General features: G+C 46.5%; 2 long non-coding RNA genes across 3 annotated transcripts; one reads left to right on the top strand and one right to left on the bottom strand.

Moving 5' to 3' along the window:
• Positions 1–1220: 1220 nt before the first annotated feature.
• On the bottom strand, positions 1221–5623 carry LOC112271068. Its single transcript, XR_002963862.1, has 3 exons — positions 5477–5623; positions 1881–2472; positions 1221–1807 (listed from the first exon to the last, which is right to left on the bottom strand). It is a non-coding gene; the product is annotated as an uncharacterized LOC112271068 (long non-coding RNA).
• LOC112271066 lies at positions 2419–4334 on the top strand. 2 transcript variants are annotated; one of them, XR_002963859.1, is made up of 2 exons: positions 2419–2493; positions 2589–4334. It is a non-coding gene; the product is annotated as an uncharacterized LOC112271066 (long non-coding RNA). The 2 variants fall into 2 exon arrangements; XR_002963858.1 differs by having other exon boundaries at positions 2438–2493; positions 2574–4334.
• Positions 5624–6358: the final 735 nt, after the last annotated feature.

Here is a 6358-nt window from a genome sequence, read left to right as displayed (position 1 = left end):
CAATCATACCGGTCCAAAAAAAAAACATTATGACATCTAGAATCAAATAACCTATCTAGTCACCGGTGCTAAAAAAATATTATGACAATTGAGTAACGGGCAAAAGAAAATGGCAAATAGATGTTACACAACACTCCAACTATGAGAAAATAAACCGATGATTATACAGAGGCAAACATTTATGGCAATTGCAACAATGTTATAGAAACAACATGAAAACTAGCTAGTACACGACATGACAAATATGATCAAACAACATGTCAATTAGGACCGAACAACATGACAACTAGTGTCAAACAACATGGTAACGAGATAGTGCGTATGACGATTAAAGACAAACAACACACGGAAGTGGATGATCTCGTTCGCCGAGCGAACAACGGCCGTAAAGTGAGGCCTCATGTCGAGGGCTTCACCAGCTGGAACAGGCAACTCGTGGATGTTTGTCAAGTCTACCTCCGGGTATTTGACTCGAACATGCGCCAGCGCCACCTTCGCGCCGCTGACCAGCTGGTTTCGCACGAGATCTTTCAATGCAGCGTCGTTGCGAAGCTTCTGCAGCGGAGCTCCGAGTCCTTCTGGCACCGGCCTCAATAGCCAAAATGTGCTACGCGCAAGGGCCAAAACTTGCCTGCAGGACTCGACGAAACCCCGACTTGTTAAACTCAGTCCTGCAGCAGCGCCAGCGAGTACCCTCTGTCCCTGTCAAACCAGAACGACGCTTGGTTGGAGGTCTCCAAAGCATTCAGCCGACTGTTCACCCTCTCGGCCTCGGAACGCGGATCGAGTCGAAGACCTGTGCAGTTGCGACACACCAAGATTAATGCACAAGGGAAAAGTAGATTGGTGGACCAGTGCAGCCGCGTCCAATCGATTCATCAAATAGTCTTGGCCGCACCCCTCACTCGAGGGCTTTGCCAATCGACTCATCAAATAGTCCTGGCCGCACCTCTCACTCGGGGGCTGCGTCCAATTGAATCATGGATAAATTCTGATCCCACTACTTACAGGAAAATCAGGACGCAACAAATGCCGTCTGAACTCGGCTGATTATTTCATACTAGGCTTATTTGCTACTCAATAGCAACTTATAATACGAGTTCAAGATATCTACATCTACTTGTCAATCATTTCTCAAGGATTCTCATCGAATCAAAGGTACGCAGTTCAGTTGTTTTATTACAATCAAAATTCTGACATTACAGACTCGACGAAAAGCACTTGGGTCTACCCCCGACTGCAAACAGTTGCTCATAGACCCGGGGGCTACTCCCGTCGGGAGCGCTGGTCGCGCACCCGACAGGCTCCAAGCCTACAATTGCACTTAAGGAGAAATTCTACTCTAATACCACGGCCACGATCAGCTAGCGAGCCACGAGCTCCACTGCATCGTAAAGTGGTCCCAGTGGGAGATCTTTTGGCGCCGATGGAGGTGGAACATGCAACATCTCTAAATCGAGTGAAGGGTAGCGAAGCCGAACAAACGCAAGGGCCACAACTGCCCCTTCCGTCATTTGTTCCAGCAAAACCCCCTTTACCGAGTCACCTCCACGAAATCTCTGGATCAAACCTTTCAGATCTTTTGGACTCGTCAGTTCTGGAAACAGGATATTGTGCTCAGTTGTCAAGCAATCTTGACACGACTCAAGGCAGGTCACAGCCCAAGAAACTCGGTCTTGCAGCAGTGCCAATGTGTACCCTCTGTCACGATTGGACCAAAAGATTGGGGCAGCAGGACCCGAATACAAAATGCGGTTCAGCCGATTCTTGACTCTCTCAGCTTCAGCATGCGGCTCCGGCACAATCCCTGCCAAGAAAGAAGGGTTGGTTAATCAAAAGTCACCTTCATCAAGGACTACAGCAAGAAGAATTATTCATACCTCTGAGATCGTGACTCAGCTTCACCAGTTCTCCAAGAAGAAAGCCCTCTCGACTCGAAGCAGCCTGGAGCTTCGACTCGAGCACAGCAATTTCATCACGAGCAATCAGAACTTGCCGCTCCGCGTACTTCAATCACGTGCACATCACCTCAAGAGCATCTGGGGAACTCATCGCAAGCGTGCTACTACTTTGGCTGGATTAAAACCTGAGTCTGTGCCTGACTACTTATAGCCAGCCACACACTCGGGGGCTACTCCTATCAGGAATCGGAATTCAAACCGAGTTCATATTCAACTCCTACCAGGAATCAGAGTTCAAGTCACGTTTGAAGCCTTCAAGCCGTTTTCCAACGGGAGCAGATATTTTACTCAAAAAATACAAAGATTACACAAGATTACAAGACCCAATGACTTCAACTTGAGTCCAGTCACGACTCCTCACAGTCGCAACAGGACTCGGGGGCTACTCCCACCGGGAGCGCCGGTCGCGCACCTGATAGATCCTACTTCAGCCTTCAGCTCATGGATAAGGTTGCTCATCACGCCGCAAGGCTAACTCCTCTTCGGCTGCTGCTTGCTGCTTTGACAAATTCTAGGCAACCAAGGAATTTTGGTAAATGAATTTATGTCTTCTTTTTTATGTAATATGTGTTTACTATATTCATAAGTTGGCAAATACTGAAATGAGAGAAGCTTTTCTGGTCCTAGGACCAGCTGCACCTATCCTGAAATCCATTATTCAGTTACACTAGAATACACAGCTAGAGTACCAAGATGATGCCTTCGAGAGACCGAGGAAATGCGCAGGATAACCGCCGCGCCGCCGCTGTCTCGTGCCCGCAGCGCAAGCTGCCTGTCCCGGCGAATTTGTGCGGCCGCGCGTCGCCGCCGCCGCAGCGTGCGCAGGATGCGCCTCCCCAGCCGCCGCGGCCGGCAGAGTCGGTGCAGCCAGACGGTGGTCCTACGCAATCTGCATCGCTGCCAACACCACAGGCACCGGTGCAGGATGACGCTACCCCTAGCGCCACGGCCAGTAGCGGCGACGAGGGCAACGGCGACAGCGAGGGGAAGGAGTCCTTGGAGAATCCCCTGGTGTCCATGGAATGCTTCATCTTCCTGTAGCGCTAGTCAGCAGGTAACTACTCCACCGTTACAGTCGGGTAAGAAACCAGATTTAGTAGTCGTATGCATGTATTAACCCTCGCGAGTAACAGTAACATGGTGTCGTTGGTAAATTCTCTCCGTGGGTTAGAATTTTTTTTTACCCTAGGAAGAAATCAATCCTAATGTGCCTAGCGCCATCTGACTGAGACCGGATGGCTTGGTTTTGCTGTGCTGTACTGCAGTCACGGTGTCCTCTGGATACTCTGGATGTAATCTGTAGACTGTGTAGCCAAGGTAGTAGTAACTCTAATGAACTTGACTGCACATCTCTTTCCTACACTATTGTTCAACCATGGATTCTACTACAGTATTCGTTTTACCTAAGTAATGTTCTCGGTAGCACAAGGGCATTATCTATTTGTAAGCTTGTGTTTGATGGAATGTTGGAATGAGATGACAACTATTGTATGCCAGGAAATAGGTAAAATGAAGCAGAGATATTTGTATGATTTTTGTGATGCTGAAAGAGCAAGGCCATGATGCTTGAATGGTTCCAATCTGGCTAGGATCAACAACGAAGTGCAAAGCTTCATATTCAGTTTTTTTCATACATATTAATATTAATTGTTAGTTGCTTTCGCAGTTTAAGTGTCTACATGAAGTAAAAAAAAATCTACCTCTTCTTAATAAACTGTATGCATGTAGAAGCTAAATTTAAGATCACCTTTGACATAAGGACAAGAGGTTGGATGCTGGTGTGACACATTCATGTTGCTCATACACTAGGAGCGTATAGAGGCTAGCAATGTCATTGTTCTGGCCATATTTTACACATGATCTTGCTGGTTTACACTCTTAAATAAGGTATGTACTAGCTATCCTAAATCATTTCTCCAATTCTGGACCCGTTTTGGTATCGTTGAACATATCAACGTCCAATGCATCATTCTTTTCTCACAGCACCTAATGCAATTCGTTTATAACATGCTTTCTTTGTTTTTTCAGCACTAGAAATGTTCGCGTTGATTGGTCATGAGGTTTCATATATGAAGGGGCCCACGAGGCTGGTGATATAAAGAAGGGTGGGTTTTAAGAGGATGTGAGGGAAAGACGAAAAAGTGCATTTTTAAAAGGATGTGAGGGAATTATGTATTTATAGATATTTGGTCTGACCTGAGGGAAAGACTAGAGTGCATTTTAAGGGAACGTGTCACCATATGTTGCTAATAAGTGTTTTGAGTTTTTCTTTATGTTTTGAGATGATTATTGCATCGTGGAAAAGGTACAATGACTAAAGTTGGAATGAAACCAAATGGCACAGAGTGGAATTTAAGATGTTTGAGTAGTGCAGTTTTGTTTTTTGGTACAAAGTGGAATTTAAGTTGTTTGAGTGGTGCAGTTTTGTGTTTTGGTTTGTGAGCACAAAATGATCTTTTTTGGATCCCGTTGCAACGCATAGGTACTCTGCAGTATTTGCTAGTGCATGGGACAACAGTCGATGGGCTTGGCCAAGTTCACGCGTCTGGTGAAACAACTGTACTGCAAGTACGTATCCAGGAGATCAAATCGAGAAGTCTATCAAATGGATCACTGCATTGACAGCGGCTCTCTTCTCCTACCTCCGGCTCTCTACTTTGAATCACATCGTTGGTGTAATTTCTTAGCTACCTGTAATTGATTGTATTAATACTTCTACCTCATAGTGATTAATTAATGGAGCGTGTTGCTAAGAGGTAGCCACACACGAAGCACATACACCGCTACTACCACCACACGCATACCCCTATACATGTTAGGGAAATATGCGAGGCTCTAACGGCCCGTGCTTAGTGCAGGCATATATTATGTCACTGAACGTGCATACTAGCTTCCACACACCGCTTATACCACCATACGCACACAAACGTGTGCATGTGCCTTATCCATGCTAGAAAATTATGGAGACTCCCACGGCCTCACTTAACGCAGGCATGCTGAACGTGCGCACACGCATACAAAGCGCTCATACCACCAACCGCACACACATGCCTATATGTCCTCTACATATACGTGCTAGCTAGGAAAATGTGGTAGGCTCCGGCAGCCACTGAACGTGCACACGTATTTCCTTTTCAATCTAGAGACTAAAAACAGGATAAACAAGTTCGCTCTCACTAATAGCTCACCAAAGGGCCATGCGTGACATGACACGGGCGAAAGGGCATTTCTTGCATGAATTATTTTGGTCACATATGGATCAAATTTTCTGCTTCCGTGCAAAGCGCTAGATCATATAACACGGAGTGAATTACGGACAGCTTGTACCACCGAGAGGATGAACTCCAATTACACGGCGGGGTAGACGATAATTGCGCGGGGCAAACTGACCGCGAGTTGCACGGGGTGCTAGCAAGTGGGAGCTGGGACACCGCATGCGGCCAGGAAGAAAGAACAAGGATACAACGATATATAGGCAATGGTGAGTTGGCCAGGAAGAAGGGAACATGAAATACCTGACCAACACGAAGCTAAACGGATGCATGACAAGGAGATGGTGATGGCGATGCTAAGCCCAAATTGCCTTGATTACTTCGTGACAGCTTCAAGGGCCGGTCAATAATTCAACACACACATGAAACGTATATCTTGATTTCAAAGGATGTTCGTCTCCCTAATCTCCTGGTTAGAAATTGCTTCTCGTTATAAAGGAATATATATCTGATTGCACAAATTTCCAAGCCGATAAGACTGGTACTAGCTTCCCATACAATCTTGTTAGGACAATCATAGAATGCTGACACAGCAAGGCAATTATGTTGTCTGGTGAGCAATCATTATCGATAAATGTTCTACTTTGCCACGAGCTAGACTTTTCAGCAATAGAGACGTTGGTCGGGAGGTGAGGGTGATTCAAGCCTTCAGTATTTAGAAAGACTACCACAAACCTTGTACATCGAAGATGAATAACATGTTATTAGTTTGTCAAATCCTTAAGTTGATTAGCATACCCAACTTCATTGCGTTCCTCGGTGGAGACTTCAGATTTGTACTTGTCAGCGCTGCCGATCACCCCTGACAGGCCATATAGTACACCTCTCAGCGCTACCGCCGCTGACAGACGACTAAGGCCCAGTTCTTTTGGGCTTATTTTGCTAACTTCGCCTAGAAGCTGTCCTCCACCAGCTTTCCCATAAGCCGCTCCTCAAATTCGTTTAGGCTTCCAAATTTAGAGCGCCATGCTCGTGAGCAGTGACCGGCCGACGGGAGCACCATGCAGGCGCTTGGACCGCCCGTCAGTAGTTAGAGGACCAGGATGCCCTTGGTCGAGCCACTGCTAGCCTAAACTGACGGGCGTCTGCATGCACCCATTGGCGGAACTGCAACCACCACTGACT

Source organism: Brachypodium distachyon, chromosome 1 (assembly GCF_000005505.3).
Source record: "Brachypodium distachyon strain Bd21 chromosome 1, Brachypodium_distachyon_v3.0, whole genome shotgun sequence".
NCBI classification, from domain to species: domain Eukaryota; kingdom Viridiplantae; phylum Streptophyta; class Magnoliopsida; order Poales; family Poaceae; genus Brachypodium; species Brachypodium distachyon.
The sequence above is the reverse complement of the archived record's forward strand: the minus strand, read 5'-3'. Positions and strand labels throughout refer to the sequence as shown.